This window comes from Leptidea sinapis, chromosome Z (assembly GCF_905404315.1).
Source record: "Leptidea sinapis chromosome Z, ilLepSina1.1, whole genome shotgun sequence".
Classification (NCBI taxonomy): Eukaryota; Metazoa; Arthropoda; class Insecta; order Lepidoptera; family Pieridae; genus Leptidea; species Leptidea sinapis.
The window spans coordinates 5,120,785-5,146,633 of NC_066312.1; the positions used below are offsets into that span (position 1 = coordinate 5,120,785).

The 25,849-nt window shown below is 33.8% G+C and overlaps 1 long non-coding RNA gene across 1 annotated transcript; it reads right to left on the reverse strand.

The window, feature by feature from the left end:
- Window positions 1-23,979: 23,979 nt before the first annotated feature.
- Window positions 23,980-25,132, reverse strand: LOC126978675 (uncharacterized). Its single transcript, XR_007732663.1, has 3 exons — window positions 24,930-25,132; window positions 24,505-24,584; window positions 23,980-24,053 (listed from the first exon to the last, which is right to left on the reverse strand). It is a non-coding gene; the product is annotated as an uncharacterized LOC126978675 (long non-coding RNA).
- Window positions 25,133-25,849: the final 717 nt, after the last annotated feature.

Below are 25,849 nucleotides of genomic sequence, written 5' to 3' on the forward strand. Positions count from 1 at the left end.
TGAATTTATCGCGAACCGATCAGATGTGGAGGAGGACTCAAAACAATGTGAAATGATAATATGCCAATACAGAGCAAACAATAAAAAGTGAGAATACGAATATCGGCAGTAACTTTTAATAAATTGAGTTTTATTTATCGATATAGACTATTGAGGCACAAACAGTCGAGATTCAGCATAATACACTTAGAATATGAATGAAATAAAATCAATAAAATCAAATCATAATCACTTTATTCATGTACTAGATCATATTTACGTGACCCATGAATGTCAATAGATTACTTTTCTTTTAACATTTACCGCCACTTCGGTTAAGCTTTATGAAAAGAAGTGGCAAGAAACTTTTTGCCACTCTTTTAAATGTAAATTAATACAAGAGTTATTAAGTGCATCATCAACAAACACCATAAATAAATATTTTAGTAGCGATTATAAAAAACATAATTATAGCTTTGGACGTTTTTTTAGACAAACGTACCATGTCAGCGTTAGTTGAATTAGTTGTCACCGTTAGGCATCTTTCAACTCATAACGCTATGATACACAATTCACTTACTAGCAATTAAAATATTGTAGCAAACAAGGTGCGGGCCGGAACGGTTCGACGTAGCCGACGACCAGTCGAACAATATTATGTACGATACCTCTCGTAGCAGCACGTAGCACAACGGCGTAGTGGTCGGCGTAGGCGACGTGCCAACAGTTGACTCGTCGACACGGGGGCCGAGACAGGAGAGCGAGCCGTCGACATAACTATAAGTGTCAGGCTAACAGGCGCAGAGTGATGAATACAGGGTAGTTAGTATGTAGGTGCAATACGCTAGTCGATTCCACAATTAATCATATAGTGGGCCTTCAGCTCGTTACATTACTTATTCATATACAAACAAAAGTGATTGTACTAAACGGGGGAAGACAGATTTATGCGTCCGTCGTATTTTAGAAATATCAATTTTTGTATAAAATTGTTTCTTTTAGGTGGATTATACAGATGAATCGAAGTATGTATCGTTGGTTAAAGTGATTTCTTAAATATTTACGTAATAAATAGACTAAGGCCCGCCACTTCATACCACCGTTGCTTACTATTTACTAGTTCATATCTCATGATAGAGTAGCTCCATAGTGTGGCACGTTACCAGAAACTGTAATGAACGATAATTAACTAGATATGCTCAAGCACCTTTGTCAAAGACATTGCAGGCATTTTAAACGGACAAACATGATATAAATATTAACTGCAGGCGACTCAGCTTAGATAGTTATTTAAATATGAATATAACAGATCTCCTCTTGTACACTACACTAAAAATCACATCCGTATTAAATTAATACTGAGAAGGCTACTTATTCTAGTTCAGTTCTGAAGAAGCTCAACCACATACAATCAAAGAGTACAATGAACTTCCCTCGGAGTATTTCTATCTCCATACAACATGGTTATCATAACACTTGCAGACCAGCAGCTATCTGGTGATTCCTTACAACAGGCGTAGTTACAATAGACGGCTTTAGCCATCGCATTGGGCAATCAAAGGTTTTGGTGGTGGAGAATTTATTATGTAGATAATAAAAGTAAGTTCGTTCAAAAGTATTATACAGATGGCACTACAGTGTTCTGAAAACGTCTCTTTAAGGCGTCTGTCCAACCCCTGGGACCGAGCGTATAGACTGTCACGCCAACTGAAAAGTGAAAGGTGCGCGAGAAATGATGCGCACCAAAAACGTGACTATCCCATTTGATGAGTAGGTTCTACTCTCCATGTTTTTCTCATACCGGGTGACTTATATGAAAATCGATTCTTAAGGAGTAAGCTCCAATAATACAGCTATTAGTTTTATTTTGTTTAGGTCTGTCGGCTTAGGTTGTATAGTTCTAGACGAAGCTATCCCGCTCAAAGACACGCGTGGCGAGTGTAGGTACCTTTATTACATTTGGCTTAGCACCGACTTCAAAGCTATCAATATGTAGCACATACAAATAATAGTATTTTATTAATATTAAAGGTAAAGATTTGCATAAGAGTTGTATTAAATTAAATTTTTAGTTATTTGATTCTTTTCAGTTTTTGAAGTCGGTTTTATTAAACGTAGTTTTTTTTTATTTTTTACGTTTTATTTTTTAGTTAATAATAAAATATATTTTAAACATGAATGAAAACTCCAAAAAAAAGCCGTACACAGAAAACAATTATGTCATCCAGGTAGACGAAAATTTTCATATAACTGTTCATAACATGAAAACTACTGGGCCAATCTATGTAAAATTTGGGACCAAATGGCATTAATCGGATCATAAAACTCAGAGTTATCGGTGTACATACATAAAAAAAATACCGATCGAATTGATAACCTCCTACTTTTTGAAGTCGGTTAATAAAATATATTTGATTGTAACAAATATATCCTACTTTAAATTCATTGACTTTTACCTTTTACTGCCATCTCGCAACAACATTACAAACTAATAGTAAATCAGGGTTATTGTTATACAAGCTCTAGCTAGTTTCTACAAATAGTACTAGATGGCTCTTTAAAGCAAAAAAAAAGCTAACTGGTAATAATATTACATCTGATAAAAATAACAAGGCACATTGTTTGTCCGCGATGAAGACCTAATCCACTGCACCGATTTTAATCAAATTTTGCACTATGATCAGATTGATCCAACTTGAGAGATAGGATAGTTTTTATATCAATTGGCGAGTAAGTTGGCGACCCACTGATACAGAATGAGTACATTTTGGAAACAAAGTTATTCAAAAATCTTCCATAAAATGTATTTGAACTATTGTTTTTGAACAACATCTATTAAAAAGTATTTAAAAAAGGACTACGTTTTGCTCACTGCTACTGTTTGACATGGTAGATCCTTAATGCTTTTAACTCAATTTAAAACTTGCTTAAGCCTGGTAGATAGGTAACAATTTTAATATCTTTAATGTAAATTCGTCTAAAATAAGACAGAAACAAAAAACATGTCATGCGCAGTACAAGAGTTTCTCAACCAATAGGACTCTCGGGTCTGAAACACGCTATCAATGTTTTCTCTTCTTCTCAGTACATATACAAAGTGAATTTCAACTCAATCGGGAGTCAGATAGGCGATAGCTACTCGGGCAGACGGATTGGCGGTGAGCCTTTGAGTCTCCTCTCCAATGTGTCGCCACGCGTCATGTAGAATGAAGATTTAAAATATCATTGTATGGTTTATCTTTCCTTAATTTCGCGGCATACGCTAACATTAATAACTTGAGTTATGATTCTGAACATTACCGTAGTACCTGATTTGACTTCCTTTTAGATTATTATTTAATTTTTAAAACTCAGGGTAAAATTTAAAGTTTTTCCGATACGACTAACTGTACAGTTAGCCCCAAGCCAAACTAATAGAACCAGGGACACGGTATCGAATATATATGAAAAGGAACTATACTGTTAACTGTACTCATGACTCAGTAGTATCCAAAAAGAAATAAGAAAATAATTTTAAGATAAATATATATATGTCTCCTCGCTTAATGCACTCGAAGTAAACTATTTCAAATTCTTCTTGTGGATTTAATTTTCGAATGGAAAATAATTTACTTTCGATTTCGGAGGTCTCCACGAATGAATTCATTTCGTCATTCATCAACTTTTCGTCACTCATTCATTCAGCAAACCGTTGCTAGATTGTTATGTCACTTTCCGCGGATCATCACACGTATTCGTCATCATCCACTACTACTTATGAAGCATTTTTCAAATATCTCTAGCTCCAAACAAGCCACAAGTAAAATCATACCAATTTTACACCTACCGGGATTTAAACTCGGATCGTGGTATATGTAATAATAATATTACTTATAGCACGAGTCAATGATATTTAAAAGTAAGACACATAATGCTAGGTAAATAACAATCATGATTTTTTATATCCGTTTATTGTCTTATCCTATTGGCCGCCGTCTCACGCAGTGCGACTGTATCACTTACAATATAGTAAACCACACAATCAATCATACAATATAGTAACCACACAATCATACAATGTTGCAATTTTAGCTACACTTTGTACCAGGATCACATGAGTTATAAAGAGATGTGATGACGTATAACTGTGTGTGAAGAGTAGACTAGAGTAGGACGGATAGACTTCCCACCTCTGTTTAAAATATAATTAACTTTGACGAGTGATAATAATATACGCTGTCTGTAAACAATTTATATTCCTATCAGTTAACTTATTTGTTTGTGAACCAATGAGAATGAATCATACATTAAATGATACGGGGAGCATCAAAGACAATAAAAACATCAGAGACAACCAGACTACCAACACAGACGAACATACAAAATTCTAAAACCTATTTACTTTTAGTAACATAAGTCTGTGTGTAAGCTATATTTTTTAATAAATTTTCGAGTTGTTCCTATTTCGTCAAAGTAATCTCGACATAAGATTTTTTGAATTTGAAGGCAATTTGGTAGAAAAAATCATTTTTTGTTCCAACTTAATTTAAAACAGTCAAAAATATAAAGAAAAATAGTTATCTGCGTGACAGCCAGATTGAATTTTTTTTTTTAATTTCGAGCATTGAAGACATATTACACAACATAATATTATCTACGGCAGACTTGATTTATTTAAGTTTTAAAATCGACCAAATCTCTCTCAACATAATCGTAACATCTTAAAATATGTTACAAGTGTCTATGTAATAGTTTGAAATAAATTTTTGAATATTATGATTGCATATTATTACTATTGTACCACATGAGTAAATAAAATAGGTAATTGTACCTTATAATTTGATGTTCAATGTAAATCAATTAATTTTATTACGGCTTAAGTGATAATCATCTCTGAGTGTGGCAGGTTAAATCTTATGTAATTGAATTATTATTAAAAAGATACAACCATTGCATTTTGCAATTAAAAGCTATCAAGAAGTTAGTGCATGTTTCGTGCATTTGATGACCAAGAACTCATAAAGTAGCGAAGATAGACTGTTTCAGAGCTGGATCAATAACATGAAACCTAGAACTGCGCTGATTGTAAACGAAAGTGAGCAGAATTTCAGATGACTAACAGTCAGTCCGTAGTCACGGTCCATAACCGTACACGAGGTGAACTTACGTTAATACATGGGTTTATATTCATATCTTCGTCTACGTGGAGTTCAAACTGAGTCCAAGTTGATAGTAATTATTTAATATAAATTATTCCCTAGACATTGGTTTTTACAAAATCATCATACAAAAATTTGCACATATATGATGTGTGTACATGTTAAATTGACTTGCATCGTGAGTTAGCAGAGTGGAGCTGCCGTCAGTAATTGCCAAAGAGCCTAAGTACTCTAAGTACCGACGCCATTGAGTAGATTCCGTAATCAAACATTATTAAAGACTTTCAAGACACTACACATCACAAACTGAGTCGCAAACGTACATCCTTCACTTGAGGGATTAATATTTGTAAACATTAGTCGCCAGGGCGGTAATTAACTGTCAAATATTAGCAGGTAACCTGAACCAGAACAGAACTGAATAACAATTAATTGAAGGAATGATGTGAGATTATAATAATTAACCATTAAGTATAAGTATTAACCGATGTCACCCGATGTCTCACTCGTTTGTATGTCGTTAATGAATTATATTTTATCAGCTCAGGTCACAGACTATTAAAAAATTCAAATAAAATAATGTATATTTTGAGATAATCTAACGTTTACGTTTTTGCTTCATTATTGACTGACAATAATTATAAACATATTTTTTATATTTACGTTAGTTTGTCCTCCTTTTCCATAAAATAATGTAATGTGCCCAGGAGCGAGGTGTTTACAACGGTCGGTGATTCAATACAGTGTTCTGTATCCGTACAGTATACACGTTTATTTAGAGTTCTTTTTATTTGATGATATTTATCCCTTTTATTTAAGATTAAAAGACGTGAATCAGTCTTGGACGATGTAAACAATCTTTTTCCAAAATTGTTCATTGGTGCAATGCTAATAATTTGCTTTTGAATAGTAAGAAAACTAAATGTATTAAATTCATATTCCAAATGTCAGTCAGGTGAATTCAAATGTACTTGTGAATGGGGAGTACTTGGAACTTGCAGACACCACAGTTTTTTTGGGTATTACTTTAGACGCAAAACTACAATGGCGTCCACATAAAGCTGGTTTAAAGATTAGAGAGTACACGAATGTTGCGACCGCTAGATTAGTGTACTTTAGTTATTTTCACAGCATCATGACGTACGGTATATTACTATGGGGTCATGCTGCTGACATTGATATAGTGTTTGCACTGCAAAAGAGAGCTGTTCGTGCTATAAATCAGCTTGGTTATAGACAGTCTCTCAAAGAAAAATTTAAAGAAATAAATATTATGACTGTTTATTGTCAGTACATTTATGAAAATTTAATATATGTTCACAAAAATAGTCACCTTTTTTCTCTTAATAGTGATTTTCATTATTATAACACTAGAAATAAGGGATTGCTTGTAACTTATTCTAGTAGGCTTCATAAGATACATAATAGCTTTAAGGGTAAATGTATACACTTCTACAATAAAGTCCCAGCCACTGTTCAGGCATTATCTATAAATAAATTTAAATGTTTAATAAAGAAATGGCTCTGTCATAAATCCTATTACTCCACTACTGAATATCTAAATTATCGGACAGCCTGGGACTAGATTGTGATTATTTTATAGCGACTGTACAATATTGTATATTTTTATTGAAAAGAGCGCAGAAAAAAGAATGCTGGGAGGCCATTTGTTTCCGAAGCGGTAGTAGTATCTAGTAGTATAAGAAATGAGATCAAAAATAATTCTAAAGGAATCAATTTTGAGAAATAAATGCCTTACAGACACCACATTTTTTTTTGGGTATTACTTTAGACGCAAAATCCTATGGCGTCCACATAAAGCTGGTTTGGCGAATAGACTTAGTTCTGCAGCATTTGCTGTAAGGAAAATTTAGCACGTTTCGTGTATTTTAGTTATTTCCATACTGTTATGTCTTACGGTATATAACCGTGGGGAAACGTTGCTGATGTTCAAACGATTTTTGTGCTGCAGGAAAGAGCTGTTCGAGCAATCTACAATCTGTCCAGTAGACATTCGTTGAGAGATAAATTTAATGAGATCAACATATAAACAGTGCATAAAAAAAAGATTCTTTTAAAAAAATAGTGACAATAACTGCAACACTAGAAATAAACATAATCTTGCTTTTATTCACTCAAGGCTCACGAAAATAGACAAATCATTCAGGGGACAATGTGTCCGTTTTTATAATAAAATCCCTGAAGTAATTTGCAATCTACAATTAAAAAAGTTTAAAAATATTTGTTAAACATAAACTTTTAAAAAAAGATTATTATACAATTACAGATTATATAACAGATAAAAGTGCATGGGATTGAAGCAATGTTAATAATTTTAAGGTCTGCATACTATTTTAATTTAATTAAGCAGTAGGACTGTATTATTCTATTATTTGTATATTTTCTTGACTTCTAAAAGTGATGCAGTTATCCTATTTTGAGAAATAAACTATTTGAATCTGAATTTGTATTTCTATAAAACGGTAAAGTAAATTGGACCAGTATTAAGAATACATAAGTCATTAAGAAATACTACGGCGAGATGCAGCTTAATTAATTTGATAAAATATGTCCATTGAAGGCGGTTGTTTAACCAGTATTAACACACTTCTTTCTATAAACACGAATTCTTTTATAATTACAAACTTTTTTAGATTAAAGAATATTGGCATATTGAGTGAGCTCTATATAATCATTCTCTCTGTAAATCGGTCGTTACTATGATACGGTTTATAATCGTGGTGCATCCGCCACGTGCGATGTTGTGGTAAATATATATTTGCTAGTCATAATTATAATAACTTGAAATTATCTCTAATAGACACACTCTAGACCGGTGGTAGAGATAATCAGTGACCAATTTTGTCAATGTGTGCATTAGCTAAAACAATAATATTAATTATCATTCTAAGAAGTTAATGTGAAGCGTGGATGACCTTTTACGACTTATTAATATGAACATCATTGATTCGTGAGTATGTTCGTAACTTGCATCAGTCATAATGTTTGTATGACCTTGACCAACATTGCGACTGAAATTTCGACTTTCAGATACCAGGATCGCATAAAATAAAGGATCTGTATTGTTCATGGAAATAATGATAACAACTTATGAAAGAGATAGAAACATAATCGCGCATGTGTCGGAGGAACACATACATTACTACTTACATAAATATTAATCAATACCGCCCACTTCGACAAATGAATGACGTTTTATTGTGCAAACTCTGAACTTTAAAAAATATAATTTTGTCTAGTGCATAGACTTACAATATAATAGTTGTATAAACAAACAAACTATGCAAGAGAGAAGAAAATCTCTAACAAAGATTCTAGTAATGAAAAGTTTCTGCAACCGATTTTGATTGAAAACACGTCAACACTCAGCCACGCTAGGAGTTAGCTTCATAGTATTATGAATATTAAACTAATTAACCACTAGCTGAGACACACACTCTCAAATCCTATTTGATCACGCATTATCGGGCTGTCAGGTCATCTATACGCTAATATTTGTTAGGTCTATACTTTATTCACGCTTAATCTCATACATTGTGGTCATAACTAAATTATATTAGATTAACAGTGGAATATGTCCAGAATAAAAATATTGTTTATTTAATCCACTCACATTGCTGTTTTGAATGCTTTAAAAATTTGACAAATAGCCGCAACAAAGTATGCTCGTTCATATGGAACGATTTACAATTATTACAATAATGTTCACACTGAAATTACATTTACAGTTGTTGTCAAGGCAGCACGAGATTTACACCAGGCGCACATAAACGTTAATAGAATACAATTTAAATAATATTCCCATAGGTCATCTAGGTTATTTTACTATCATTTCGTTATCGAGCGCCGTCTGTCGCAACGTGAATACATATTTCAATTTGATTCAGTAGTAGAAGGCAAACCAGAAAAGTGACATTAAAGTCGGTGCATCGTACAGTGTAGTAGGGTTACTTCATATCTATCGTCTACATCTGATGTAACACACGATAGTTAAACAATCAACAAATCATTGTAGTGAGTGATGTTTGTGAATCTTTACGCGCGGGGGAATGGACCCCGTTTAAAATATCTTTAGACTTGGAAGACCTACGATGCTCTTAATGTTCATAAATACTCGGAATCGCTCTTCGAGTCATTAGTTCTCTGAAACTTAGTCAGTTCAATCTCTATTAATAGATATACAAACACATCTTGTGTAAAAGAAGTATGATAAAGAAGAGAAGAGTTCAGGCAAATTGTTTCATGAAACTAGAAACAACTCGTATTGTAAAACATTTTAACAAGACGATTATTAAAAATGGACTCTAATCTTTTTCCAGCAATACTGCATCAGGTTACATGGTATAAACTAACCAATGAATCTTTGGATTGAATACAAACCTTTGAATTGAAACGTCTGCAATTTCCGGTTGAACTATGCTACGCCATAACAATTAATAAAGCACAGGGCCAAACTTTGAAACTAGCCGGTACAGATCTCAGAAATAATTTTTTCTTGCATGGCCAGTAGTGTGGCGTGCTCCAGAGTCAGTTCACCAGATTTTTCTTCAACCTGAAAGAAGTACTAGAAATGTTGTTTACAGGGAAGTTTTAAAAGATTAGGGCTGTCAATTCTTTTTTTCCATGCCATCGGATTACCAATTTCAATTTAAACATAGCAACAAGTGAAGTAAGACAAGGAAGATACGTGCCGCTTGTTTTTGCTAAAAATTAAGAAATAAGTAATAATGAGATAATTAGAAAAGTTTATTTAATGGCACACACATATAAATACAATCTAAATACTTAATATATATTTCTAATCCTAACTTAACTAAATATGCTGTGTGGCAAATGAAAAGGTCGATGATCAGCTTGTGCTGTATGTAGGTACTGGCTGCTGCGCTGATTTACAGCATCTACCTGGTTAACTGTCGGAGTGCCAGTAAACAATAAAATTAAAAAAATAAAATAAACACATTAAAACACTAACATGTCTGCCATCTTTCATATAAAAATTTTTTGAAAACACATTATATATATAAAATACTAAAAATGTAATGAATGTGATAGAACAGAAAATATATATTTATATTAAAGGATTGTACAGTGTATCTGCGATTAAGGTTGGTTCTTGTACTCGGTATAATATATAAGTTTTTATAGGATTGTTTAAATACAATTACTGTTTTCGAGTTTCTTATAAGTATATTGTACCAACACTTAGTGGCATTATTTTTAAAACTACCTCTAAAAACCGCTGTGTAATGCTTTGGAAAGCTTAACATGACCAGTGTAGCCCTAGGTTCATTATAAACAAAATTGTCTATCCAAGTCAGCTTATTAAAGAGATATATTGGAGTCTTGGTCGTTACAACTCGAAAGAGAAGAGTAGCTAGGTGTAACCGTCTGTGATACTCCTATGTATATTTAAGACATTCGCTTTAATGAGATACGGAGTAATATGTGATCTAGCAGGAATATCTCAACAAAATCGTGCACACGCATTTTGCACACGTGGAATTGCCTTTTTAGTTCTACTGAGAAGTCGAGGCCTATACATAACATCAGCGTAATTAAATTTACTAAGCACTAGCGTTTCACAAAGTCATGTAAACGTAATTGAGTTTTGATGTGTGAGTTTGAAGCTCCATTTTTTTTACTTTCTTTGGAGTGTCTATTAGCTTATCTTTTATTTTGTAGGCATTGAGAACCAGGGTGTTTTGTTCTGACCACTCAAATATGCGATTGAGATTAAATGAATAATATAATTGAACATCATCGGCAAACAGATGATATTTGCAATATTTAATGTTTTTGATTAAATCCGCGGTGTACAGATTTAAAAGTATTGGTCCCAATATAGATCCCTGTGGGATTCCTCTATTAACAGGTCTGTATTGAGAGTATCTCGTTTCACCATCGTCCCTGGTAACTGCAACAGTTTGAGTACAGTTACCAAGGTAACTAGTAAACCATTGTACTGTTTTCTGACTAAAACCATAATAATTTAGTTTTGTTAGCAGTAATATTATAAGCAGGGATATTTATAGTATCGAAGGCCCGTGAATAATCCAATAATACCAAAACTGTAACCATGCCACGATCTTGAGTACATAATATATTATCTACTATATCCAACAAAACTGTAGCAGTACCCCTGTGCCTTCTTAAACCTGCTTGAAGCTCTTGCAAATTTTACTACTTTCAAGGTAATCCATAAGTTGAATGTGCACAATCTCCTCCAGTACTTTAGAGAAACATGGAAAGATACTCACCGGATCCTTGAAAGTCGTCCGATTGAAAGATTTTTGTGTCGGGAGAACTAGGGCCTTTTGCCACATTAAAGATAATTTGTTGCTTGTTATGGATGTATTTTTATGTATATGTTTTAGAATAGGTAATGCTTTTTAAATTGTAAGATTTATAATTCCAAAAATATTTCGTCAGTCCCAATAGCTTGTGACTTGAGCCGTTTTAAGGCTATTTCGATTTCACTAACTGTCTTTAGTTCGGAGGCATTTTTAGTTGTTGGATATTTTTCAGAAAAATAAGTTGACATTGTGGATACATTATTGCTGCCCGGTAAATTGAGAAAATGTAGATTTATGTTGTCTGGATCATTGAGGTGTGAGGATAGTACGAAGTCTTTCTTACAACAATATTAGTAATTTTAGCATTTGTGCATACTAAATTTATGAGAGTTTCACTTTTGTTTGTAAAATGTGTCGGTTGATTGACTGCTTGGACTAAGTTTGTAGATTGAAGAAAGTCACACAGTTTTTTTATAATTACAATTATTTATATTTAGCGCATTTACGTTGAAATCACCAACTAAGATAATAGTACCACACCAAATAAAGGATCCTATACTTTCAGTTAGGGCATTAAAAAAGAAGTCAATTTCTAACCAAGGTGGTCGATAAGCTGTTCCTATAATAAGGCTTCTACCCCGATTTTTTTACTTTGACCCACATCAGTTCCACCTGTTGTGATTGTGGATGTTTAAAAATTTGATAAGATATTATTAGTTTTTTCCTGAAATACTGGCTATTTATATGGTTTTATTTGATGTTGACAGACACACAGTTATGATCCAATTAGTTAACATTATAAACTATTATTTTAATTTGATTCCTGAAAGACGGGGGACACATCAAAGAAAAATCAAAATCGTTGTTTTTATTTAATTCCGAGCATTTTCATATTTTTTTTAAACATTCTCTGGACATCCACAAATAATTAAAGATCAAAATTAGCCAAATTGGTCCAGCCGTTCTCGAGTTTAAGCGAGACTAACGAACAGTAATTAATTTTTATATATATAAATAATGAAAATGGCCATTGTTTGAGGCTCTTTCACGCCTAAACCACTGATCGTATCGACATGAAACTACCACCATTCGATGCGATATTTATCTTAGATGGTTTTTGGCACCTTATTTTTGGAATTCCTTTTAAATAGCACAGGGAAACGGACGGGAACGGCTAGTTAATTAATATATAAGTATAATAATATACGGCACAAATTAATAATTAAACAGGAGCACTGCGTAACATGACTATGTACAAAGATGGCCGTGGCGGAAGTCAAAGAACATTAATAACCTTGCCTTTTAGCCCCTTTAATGACAACTACTAAAAACACGATGATGATCCTATGTGTAATAATAGTTTTGAGCAGTATATAATAAATAACAATAATTCTTTTTATAGGTACTTGTGGTGTTTTAATGTCTTATACCACTACATACTATAAGAAGATATTGTAATATTTTTCGCGTTGCTTGTAAGTAGTACTAGTATGTATAAGTGTTTTTATGAGTGGACTTGATTTAACAATAAATTTCCGTATATTATAGCTATTTTATAAGTAGTTATTAACGTGTTAACGTATTACAAATAGATGAACTCCAGTGACTCCGTACGACAATGTATGACTCATTGTCACGTTCCGCTTGAACCGAGCGTGCAAAATGTTTAATTAATTATTAAAATTACTTAGAGTCTAATGCTCACCGAGATGTTACAACATTAATGAAGTTTCCTAAGGAAATATCCAAAATAAAAATAAAATAAATGTACAAAATATCACCAGCAGAAAGTATTAAGAATAGAATTACACGTAATAATAGAAAACTTGAATGATACAAAGTAAATCACTAAACTGTGTAAGTATTGTAATTTTATTATCAATCTTTTATTATTTTTATTAAATTTTAGTTCACATGGCGAATTTAAATGATAATTATTATCAACTTAATATTATTCAATGGAACTGTCAAAGTATGTTACATACAACATGCAACACGATTTAATAACTTATGTTTGTAAATTAAATATTCATATGATATATTGCATACTATCAGAAACGTGCTTACTACATGATCAAACATTGCTTAAGAATTAAACATTGTTTTTTTTTACTTTTTCGTCAGCGTTTAGATCAAAAACTATTCAAATTAACATTAAAATTGAAACTTATGAGTAAAAATATTAAACAGCTTAATAATTAAAATATTGTAGGTAAATATTCTCCACCGACACTTCAAATCCATAAACGATTTTGCAGAAAATTTTTTGAGAAAGCTCTGATTGCTGGAGAGTTCAATGCTTATCTGTAAGAGAAAAAAAATTATGGTTATTTTTTCCAGGTAGGTATTTTGTTAATTGTACGTGCGTCATTTAGAAAACTAGCATTTGGTTGACCCATATACAAAAAAAAAGCAGTAGGTAATATAGTAAAACAAGATTGCGTTACTATATGGATAACTTTGGTGGATAGAGCACATGCAACTACCAAGAATAGACGGCAAGCATAAGCGATTTAAATTTTTTTTTTCAATTATTTAAATTGTCATTACATACGAATATGAAAAAATTATTATGGATGATATTAATGATATTGATACCGGAATATTTAACGGACATTTGTGCCGTCACGCCATTGACAGCAAGATAATTAAAGTATCAGAAAATAACTTTCTGCAAATGCCGATATCAAAGCTCCGTTCATGTTGCTTGGTTTTTGCATTTCCGTTAATACTTATTTTCAAAATCCATTCCCAGAGGCAAATACTGTTCTTGAAGATGGTAAAGACAATCTAATTACAGATTGCCATCAAAGATAGACAGCAACAAAATTTGGAAAAATTTGCAGACGTATACGTAGCAATGTCGATAATTCAATTCACAATGAAAAATGTAATTACTGTAATTAATAATACTGCACATAACCTTGAAGCTTACTCTTATCAAACTTCTTCGAAACTACGACTGCTTATCAATGACAACAATCTCTTGAAACATCATGACGGCATAATGCCTTTACTCGAGACGTACAGACAAGAGAAACATCTTTGTCTGTACGGTGTCCAGACACTTGGCCCGTGGGGCCCAGAGGCACGGAGGATGTACAAAGTAAGTATCTTCGCGCCTCAATAGGGCTACTGGAAACCCAAGCGCTGACAGCTATTTCGATCAACGGATCATCCAACGTGGAAATGCTGCCAGTATTCTTGCTACTGTACTTGGTTTGTACTCGGTAAATTATAGTTTTAATTTAATGTATTCATAGTATTGTAAATATAATTATAAGATTTGTTTTGTTTGGATAAATTTATATTGCATTTTTATTAGCATGAGTTGATTTAAAACTTATTATTAGGTGTACAGTTAATCTTTCAAGTATAAAGTTAACCTACTAGTGCATCCAGATATGTCAAATTACAAACTAGCCAAGTGACAGTAATCTCATTAGTACTCAAAAAGAAAGCATAAATTTAATAATTGGTAAAAAAGGTAAATGGTTTCGACGTATTGTATACCTTTGTTGGTACAGCATTTTGATGTAATGTACAGTAGAACACCTTGCATCTTATAAGACACGCACTGGTAATTTATTTACTGATAATTTTAAAAAGAATAGGGTGGTAAAGTCTAAACAACTACTGAAGTGGTACGTAAAGAAAGGTCACAGAAAAATTTTGTTTAAGGATGAGATTTTTTTTACAATTGAGCAACATTTTCACAAACAATATGAATTGCTAAAACCAAACGGCACAAAGTGGTAAGACTCACTAAGACCGACATATTTGCGACCCTTGCTGTCTTCAGCAGTCGAAGCAGCCTCAGCATCACTGATGTACTTGGACATGAGAAGGAGCCAGAGTGTCAACGCAAGTCGCGTTCCCCACCAGTTCCGTTCCCTGTGCCCAGCCCACCATATAATTCCATCAGGACGCTTGCCATCGCGGTGGGTACATACCATTTGGCTCTAAAACAGCTGGTATATTTAGAGCGGCAATGCCCTGCGGATGACTTTATTAGTGCTGGGGTAACTACTGACGTGGCCTTCCGATTTCAGGCAGGATAGCTGTGACGCCCTGAATATTACCTGAACGCCACATCGGCATTGATGTGGTTCATTCAATTTTACATCTGATACGCATATTGATAATGTGAAATTGTCAAGTAGTGTTCAAATCGGTGCAGAATGCAACGCTCGTCACCAAAAGTCCGGTTTTTTTAGTAGTGGCCATAAGACGAGCACGCTTTGTTCTGTCAGTAGTTATGATCAAAAGATCATCAATGACTGACAACGACGTATTAAGAAGTGCTTCCCATACTTTTTGACACTATAAATCGTCTCAAAAACTTTGAACATTTGTAATATTTAGCTAAGCATTGTTGCTTCTTATATATACATGATTGATATATTTATATATATATATATATACATAATTTATTCTAGTAACGAAAGGCTGCGTACTATGAAATTAAGATAGGAATGCTGGTAAGGCAACGCCTGAAATAATACAAGTACCCAAACCACAAAACCATATTGGTAACGAGGCTTGAGACTATGCATGATCTGAAAATGCGCAATTCAAAACGATTACTAAAATATTTTTAAGGAAACTATCAATCATATCAAGTAATTTTGGAAATTTCCATAACAGGCTGGACCTTAAGAGGTATGTAAATTTTGGAACAAATAAACAAAACCAAATAATAAAAAGGCCATTTGAGAATTAATTTTAAGTTATCTGTGTGAAACGTTTTTAATCTATTTAATATGATCGTCTAAGATCGTACATGAAACAGGAAATATTGGAGCTCCAAGAAGGTGTAGTGAATTATTATCTTAAACATTTTAATGTTGGGCGCCAGAGTATTAAATTTATTGGTAAAATCAACCCGTTCTGAAGTATGATAATTTTCGCTGCTTAAGTAATGATATTATTAATTAATTATTATAATAATTTTCAACATTAACGTTTGCAGAAAGAAATGAGGTTTTCGGGTGCCAGGATATTATTATTATTACGCCACCGTCATTAACTTTCTGTTCACTAACAAGAGAACAAATCTACTAAACCTATTGTACTAGCACAATATTCTTACCTAATTGAATTTTTTACTTGTAACTTAGAATGAAATATTTCATGCATCTTCGGAAAGTGTCTATAAGTGATAGTTACTTGTAGTTTCCATATTTCGTGGAGGGGCCGGGTGTTGGTTCCGGTAGCTGTTCGGGCGACGGGTCGGGTGAGCTGGGCGAAGAATATTGTTTTATTTCTTTTGGCTTCTGAAATAAGAGTGTTCGTAATCAACAACATATCTACTGTACTGTATAATATCTCGTATCATCAATGGTGCCAGATAGATCAAAAGCACTCCTTCATTGACTTGTTGAAGTATCAGTTCTTGTCTCGATTTTCACCACCTCTCACTAGATATAGTGACAGTACTGTTTTCAAGCCCGGCCGGGCTCCAGACGCCACGCGGGTGTCATTACTCTGCACCAGATATACACCAAGGACTAACAGACAGATACTGCAGCATACTCACTACAACGGTTTGCTTGCTTGCCTCCAGGGCGCCGGGCTGGGGTCGTCCCTCCACAGCAGATACGGGTACTACTTCCCTTACTTGTACATTCCATCGTATCTGTCGAGTGATAATTCTACTATTAATAACAACGCACAGTGCCGGATTAACCACGTAGCAAGAGTAGCAATTGCTACAGATCTGTTATTCTGATACAAGACTGGTATTTTATTGAAGCTCAATTTGGAGAATTTTTACCGAAGTTTGTACTAACTTCCATTAGTGCAAGAGGTTCGAGGTTGGATTGGTGTTGAAACAGTTGGCCCGTGAGGCCCAGAGGCGCGAGGATGGTCAAAGTAAGTATCTTCGCGCCTCAATAGGGCTACTGGAAACCCAAGCGCTGACAGCTATTTCGATCAACCGATCAGCCTAGCTATCCAACGTGGAAATGCTGCCAATATTCTTGGTACGATTCCCCGTAATGATCATTTTAATTTTATTTAGTCATAGATAGTATAGTAAATATAGTTATAAGTTTTGTTTTGTTTTGTTTAAATAAACGTAAATAATATACCGTTGTGGTCGTAGAATTAAGAACGATTTCAAGTTCCAGAGACTTTTTCTCTGACTCGTGTCATTTTTAGTTGTGTTCCTTCTTAAAATAAACTTAAAATAAATAAAAATAATTATACGGAAAGATTGTTATGATTATGATCATGAAGTTTAATTAAATAACGTTAAAGTATCAAGATTTCCAAAAACTCATTAAATCATCTGGAAGTTGGAACATCAACATCAGCAGTTGGTCATTAAGTGAAAAAAAAAAAGATATAAACATTTTAACAGTCGGATCTCTATATAATATTCTTGATAATATAATGTATGTACTTAGATACATAAGCGATTTGTTTCTGCTTGGTCAGGTCGAATTTTGGGTGATGTATAGGTTTGCTTTTACAAAATGAAAAATTATTATTCACAGTAGATCCTACATTATTTTGTAAATCATGTTATGTTATCGTTATTTTAAGAGTTCAACCTGCAACCACCGACTATAAAGGTATTTTATGTTTCATTTAAACTACAAACTATACTACAAAAATTTTTACCTACAAACATTTTTCAGAACAAAACTTTAACTACATGCATTTTTCACTATTTCACAGAAATGATTCAAGTTTTAAAATTAAGTGTACCGCAATACATCTATAATAGTAATTTATATAATAATTACACAGACACTTATGTAAACATATTTTATTTCCGTCAATGTTGTCTAACTTTACGATTAGCGGTTATTATCAAAACGTACAAGGATTACGTACAAAAACACAAAGATTTTATTCACAGTCAATCAATCATTGATAATAGATATTTAATTTATCGGTGCGATCGATCAGCTCAGGCGAGCGGATTAGAGCGAGGTGGAGGAGTGATGGTGGCGGTGAATCGCGACTATCTGCCTGTGCGCCAAAACTGGCCATGCCCCCCGCGCGCCTCCTCCGGACTGCGTATGGGTGACAATACTGTTGTCTCCAAATAATAACAGCAAAGACAAATCATTGCATATTTGTTGTGTTTACATTCCGCATGGGCCTCTGTACAAAGATACACTTTAAAACTTCTTTGAAATTTGTACTCAATTAATTATAGAATATTCTAATGATATTTTTCTTATAACAGGTGACTTTAACGTAACACATGCTCAGTGGTCTAGCACGGATAATCATAATATGCGTCTTGACAATGGTACCGACTCGAGGTTGGAGCCACTAAATGAGTTTCTATGTTTTACTGGCCTACAACAATTTAATACTAGTTTTAATTCAAATCAGCGGCTGTTAGACCTTATTTTATGCAATAGAAATTGCAGTGTTCTCACCAGCGACTGTCCTATTGTAAACGAAGTGGTACATCATAAAGCGTTACAAATTGAGTTAAACTCAATTCGCCTACTCTCTCTTATACCCGCGCCTACTCTTAAACATTGTTTTTCTACTCGAATTTTGCTGAAATTAATAACGAGTTGTCTAAGATTGATTGGTTTTTGCTATTTTCAAGACGATCATTGGAGGAGTGTATTTTAATTTTTTATGAAATTCTAAATCGTTTGATAGACACGCATGTTCCAAAGCGCCCTCTACGCACATATTCAAATAAGCCTCCCTGGTATACAAAACCCCTCATAAGATTACTGAAAGAAAAGAAAAAGTACCATTAACTATGGAAGACATATGGCAATCCATTAGATTACGACAGTTTTAGATGCATAAGAAAAAGAATTGATAAATTAGAACGTAGATGCTATAAAAATTACATCATCTCCACAGAAAATAAAATTACGTCTAACCCAAAGTTCTTCTGGTCTTATATGAAGTCAATTTCCGCAAGGAGTGGTCTTCCACAAGTTATGTATTATAAAGTTTTAACGAACACTTCCACTCTGTATTTGAAAAAGCTGGTACCATTGAGCTGCACAATCTTCCACCAGTAAAAAATACAGTTTTTGACATGAATACCATAATTTTAACTAAAGACCTTGTGCATAAATATCTTAAGTCAATCAACATAAATAAGGGAGCCGGTCCTGATTGTATTCATCCAGTTATCATAAACAAATGTTCTCACGAGTTATCTGTTCCTATCACTTTACTATTTGAGAAGTCTCTTCGTGAAGGTTGTGTGCCCTCTATTTGGAAACGTGCGCTTGTTACTCCGATACCGAAAGGAGAAATGAGCTGTGACATTGAGAAGTATCGGCCCATCTCCAAATTATGCCAATTAGGCAAGATATTAGAGAAGATTGTCACCGACCAGCTGTCTGCCGCTGTACGTCGTCATATATCAACATGGTTTTGTAAAAGGTCGCAGTGTTGAAACAAATCTTTTATCGTACACTGAAATTATTTTAGAAGCTTTGGATAATAATTACCAGGTGGATGCCGTGTACACTGATTTTGCCAAAGCATTCGATAAAATTTCTCATGAACGCCTCCTCTTGAAACTTTGGCAACTTGGTATACACGGGGATCTTTTTCGCTGGATAAAGTCGTACATTGAAAATCGGTCGCAGGCAGTTGCAGTGGATGGGTATACCTCTCAGTACAGACTCATTACTTCTGACGTTCCACAAGGGTCACATTTAGGACCGTTGTTATTTATATTATACCTTTATGATGTCATAGAAAATGTAAACCGTTCCAATTTACTTTTATATGCCGATGACACAAAAATTTTAAAGTCATCCGCGATATTGGTGACTATGATACCTTACAAAGTGATTTAAGTCATTTCGAGACAGTTTGTAATCAAAATAACCTCTTTTTGAATACCGATAAGTGTTTCGTTATAAGTTTCAGCAGAAAAAGAGAACCCATACAATTTCAATACAAACTCTTTCAAAAAGAACTAGCCCACGTTGATCAAATTCGTGATCTAGGTGTAATTATGGATTCTAAAGTCACTTTTCTACCTCATATAGATAGCATTATAAATAAAGGTTTTAAACAATTAGGTTTCATACTTCGGGTAGGAAAGCCCTCTAAGAGAGCTTTGACGTACAAGGTGCTGTTTAATAGTTTTGTTCGCAGTCATCTCGAGTTTGCTAGTTTTGTTTGGAATCCATTTTTTAATATCTATGCAAATAAAATAGAAATGGTTCAGAAAATTTTTTTAAGAGTTCTCGATTATCGTACAGGTCACATATATATATGGATTATGACACCTCACTGAAAAGGCATGAAATATGTTTATTAAGTTGCCGTCAAAATTGTACTGATATATCAATTATTTTGAAAATTATAAATAATATTATCGATTCCCCACCATTATTGCACTCACTGTCTTTTAGAGTACCTCAACGTCGCGAACGAACTTGCCGGAGCAAGCCTCTTTTTGTAATACCTCGCAGTCGCACAAACTACGCAGAAAACGCATTCATAAGACGTGCTTGCAGGTTGTACAATGATAAGGTATTACACATAGATTTATTTAGTGAATCCCTAAGCAGTTTGAAAGAATCTGCTTTGGAGTATCTTTGTGAAAAATAGTAATCTAAGTTATTTTAAATAGATATGTTGGTTTTCAAAAATGATGTTTATATTAAGTACGTATTTGTTTTATATGAATAAATTATTAATGATGTAGTTTTACAAATGTAAGAAACGGTAGGTCTATAATGTAGGTATGTTACTCTTCAAAACTTATGATAATATTGTTTGCTTTAAATAAAACTATAAAGTAGATTAAAAAAAACTGTAAATAAGAAACTGTAGGTTAATAATGTAGATAGTATGTAACTCTTCAAAACTTATGTCTATAATTAAGAATTTGTGTTATATAAAATAATTAATGATGCAGTTTTTAAAAATCTAGGAAACTGTAGGTCTATACTTTACTAAATATTTCTCAGCTAATATGTTGACTGTTTGTTTCTGAATAAAATAAATAAATAAATAAAAAATGATCCTGGAAAATGTACAAAACAAATGTTAAGAACTTAAATTGAGGATTGGTCTCCGCTGCGCTCCAACTAGATTGATTGATTGTTAAACTTTGCTAATAATTGAAAGTAAATTGCCAGGTTGCGTAAAACTTTGTAAAAATAATAGTACAAGTAATAAGAAAGACGATAGGATCACATAACATCCGTAAGTATTATGTATTTTATTAATTATAATTAATAAACTTTTTATATTTTAAATTGTTTTATATTTATGTATTAAACTAACACTGACTAACTGTAAAAGTAATTATGGCAACTCTTTGTTGCAGTATTTAAGGCAAGACTAGGTATAATATGGTATATACGGGCTATTGTTTCTATGTGTATATATCGGAATATACTGCCACTGCTACCCCAACTCCTCCAGAAACCTCAGCAATCTCCTCTCTTGCCTAAAGATTTCCGGGATTGTGTTTTGGGTGCTATGATGTTGAGCCCGGTAAGTGGATACAAGAGGACAATGCAAAGTACAAGAGCTGCCATTTCTTCTGCCACCATGCAGGGCCTGCTCAGTCATCGGTGTGTCAGTCAGTCATACCTACATGAAACAGATAATTATTATAATTCATTCTTTTTATGACTCTGTTTATATCTTTTCCAGTGAGCTGACGTATCTCAAGTGGTTTAAGAATTGGACTTCCCAAGGAGATGCTACGCATTAAAGGGACCCATTCAAAAAGGATGTGTAGCGGGGTCTCGTCTGTACTACACAATAAACAATCTACACACTCTGAAATCTCTGAGGCGTAGCATTGAGAGGTGTTTATTTAATCTGTAGTGCCCCGTTAGTGTCCTGGTTAGAATGCGTAAGTTTTTCCTTCTGAACAAATTTATTATAAAATAACCTAGGGGCGGTCCTTTCATTCCCAATCATTTATGTTATTTTAGGTTCTCTTGCCCCCACGATATAATCTCCAGGGTCAGACCGTATAAATAGTTTCTCAGGACGGTACTTGGAAAAAATGGATATGAATGTTATAGGACCCAGATACACCAGGATTCCAATCGGGGTCTTCTGGTTTCCGGATCGCCCGATTATTATTCCCACCTGAGGTATTATAATCTTATAGACTTATAGATAAAACTATATTTTTTTTAATTGAATCCTATACTAAATTTCATTAAAATCATTGGAGCCCTTTTTGAAATTCAGATTATGTATAAGCAAATATTATTGTGTGTAAGAATTGCTCGTTGAAAGTTATAATAATCTTATTGATAAAAGTTTTAAGCTATTAACCGACTCACCCAATGCATACGAAGGAAATCAAGAAAAAAATAATATATAACGCAAGCACTATTATAATTGAACCAAAATTAAAAAGGTTAACGCCATAAAACTACTTAAATCGTATGTATCAATAACAACATTTACTCTATATAAAACACTGGGCGGGAACAATCAAACAAGATCTACCTCGAATAGACATCAAGCACCCTCGCAAGATGATAAAACTCTCACGGTTACGTAAAATAACTCATGTAACAACTGGTCATGACCCTTTTAACAAGGATCTGTTTGATATAGGTGTCACCGACAGTCCATTGTGCAGAGCCTGCACCGAGGCAGAAGACACGGCCACATACATAGAAGACTCTCCTCAAGGTAATGGGTGACACCAGAGGTTTAATAAAGTACCTTGAGGGTTTGGGGCGGTAGATTTAGATGCCGACTCCACGACGCAAAATCTCCTATTTTTCTGCTGTAGACGGCGAGTTGCGTATAGTAAGTAGCCCATGACATAGGTAATAAACTAATAACATTTGCTCATGATACATCATTTCCTGTAAAGGTTTCTGCTAAACGAGTCTGATCGCGTCTAACCTTGATACTATAAAGTGCTTTTAAGAATGATGTTTTTATTTAATCGTTATAGAGTGCATGTATGTAATTGTTTATCTCGTCAAGTGACTTCTCTCGCTCAGCCAGCACCCGCATTCCTTGCAGCGATGTCTCCAATAACAATAATATTATCCAAGTTAACATATCGCAATACGCATACAAACTATAATTTCAACAATATACTTAAGTAACTCGTTTTGACAAGATTGTAAAAAACTTATGAATTATACCAGCGCAGTACAGCGTCTAACCTTTTTTCGCATTTAAAATAACAAAACATCTGTCTGTTGCATCTGTTTTCTGTTTCTTTACAAGAGACAGAAATAGTATTGTGTAATACGACAGCTTACAAACATACACATTATTAAACCATAAGTACTACAAAGATTGTTATTATTAATTAGTCGTAGTAAAGAGAACATTTATGTTTAAAGGTATCTTATAGAAGCAAACCTCAACTAATTAACATACATACAAACAAGAGCATAACATACATGTGAACAACATAATACACATACAAATAACAAAATATACTTACAGAAAAACAAGGACCAGCTCCATGCTCCCCTTGTCCTTGAGGACTTCTCTTCAAACTTTGAGTCTGATTCATGGGCTGCTGGGTTGCATCGGGCGCGACTATCTCGTTGGGCCTAAACCGGCAGGGCGGACAGTGCGAGCTACCGACTGACAGCTCGGTGGCCGCACGACTCTTGCACAAGCTCGGGTACCCTAAGTGACACTTGGCACACTCCCGTATCTGTGTACAACCAAGTATACCAGCTAATGGTGAAAAGTAATTTGTGTAGTCACACATAAAAAATTAAGTCAAAGTTAAATAAACTTTATTGCTTAGTTTTGAATTAAGTACTTTTGACTTCAAGCACCCTCGTAAGCTGATAATATTCCCTCGACCAAGGCTCCGTAAAATAACTCGACGAATCACAAAACACAACTGCAATCGTAAAAATATGTCTCTGGCATCTGTTTTCTGTTTCTTTACAAGAGACAGAAATAGTACTGCGTAATACGACAGCTTACAAACATACACATTATTTAATTTAAAAGTACTATAAGCAATGTTATTATGAATTATCTGTAGCAATGAGAATATTTACGTTTATAGGTATCTTATAGGAGCAAACCTCCACTATATTAACAAACATACAAACAAGATCATAACATACACACAAACAAGACAATATACTTACAGAAAACCAAGGACTTGCTCCATGCTCTCCTTCTCCTTGAGGACTTCTCTCCAAACTTTGATTTGGAGTTGGTTCCATGTCTAAAACGAAATTTTAATTTTTAAATACTATTATTTAAATACTGGCTCTTATAGTATTACTATTTGAGCATTACGATTTTTATTAATATTGTATACTGAATCTGAATCCCAATTGCATAATTATATTTTTTTCATTCGTTTATGTATATTACGCTAAATAATACGTTAAAGTAAAGAATTTAATTAAACACTTTGCAAACTTAATTATTTTTAGACTGTATAATATTAATAATTATGTATCATACATCCAGCCGTTTCCGAGATGTTCCGGAAAATACAATGGAAAAGTATTTTGTAAATTAGGATGGTTGAGAGATGTTAGAGAGTTATTATTTATTACGCGACCCCAGTCTCTGTTGAACGTCTGCTCCATGGGCTGCTGGGATGCACCGTGTTCGACCACCTCGTTGAGCTTCCGCTGGCAGGACGGGCAGTGCCAGTCACCGATCGTGGGCCTGTGGCACAAGGTCGGGTACCAATCGTGACACTTGGCACACTTCAATATCTGTGTACAACCAAGTATACCAGCTGATGGTGAAAACTAATTTGTGTTGCCACATATAAAAAATAAAGTCAATCAAAGTTAATTAAACTTTATAAATTAGGTTTTAACATAGTGCTTTTGAATCGTGAATGAACCTTATAAAAGTAAAACCGTTAACCGTTTAAAAGTAGTGCTCGTAAGAAGAACATGCAAGAAACTCAACGGTAATTTGCAAATGAGACCTGTTCGTGCTTTATATCAGCTTGGTTATAGACAGTGTCTCAAAGAAAAACCACGTTTTTGCTCTTAATAGTGATTTTCATTATTATTACACTAGAAATAAGGGATTGCTTGTAACTAATTCTAATAGGCTTCATAAGATACATAATAGCTTTAAGATAAATGTACACACTTTTATAATAAAGTCCCAGCCACTGTTCAGGCATTATCCATAAATAAATTTAAATGTTTTATTAAAAAATGGCTCTTTTGTAAGTCCTACTACTCCACAGCTGAATATCTAAGTGATCGGACAGCCTGGGACTAGATTGTGATTGTTTTATAGCGGTTGAAATGACTGCTGCAAATATACAATATTGTATATTTTTATTGAACAGAATGCAAAAAAAAGGAATGCTGGGAGAGATTCTTGCACGACCTCTTCTCTCTCAGAGTGCCATTTGATTCCGAAGTGGTAGTAGTAACTAGTATATTAGAAATGACATCAAAAATAATTCTAGAGGAATCAATTTTGAGAAAATAAATGCACTTTTTTTGCCTT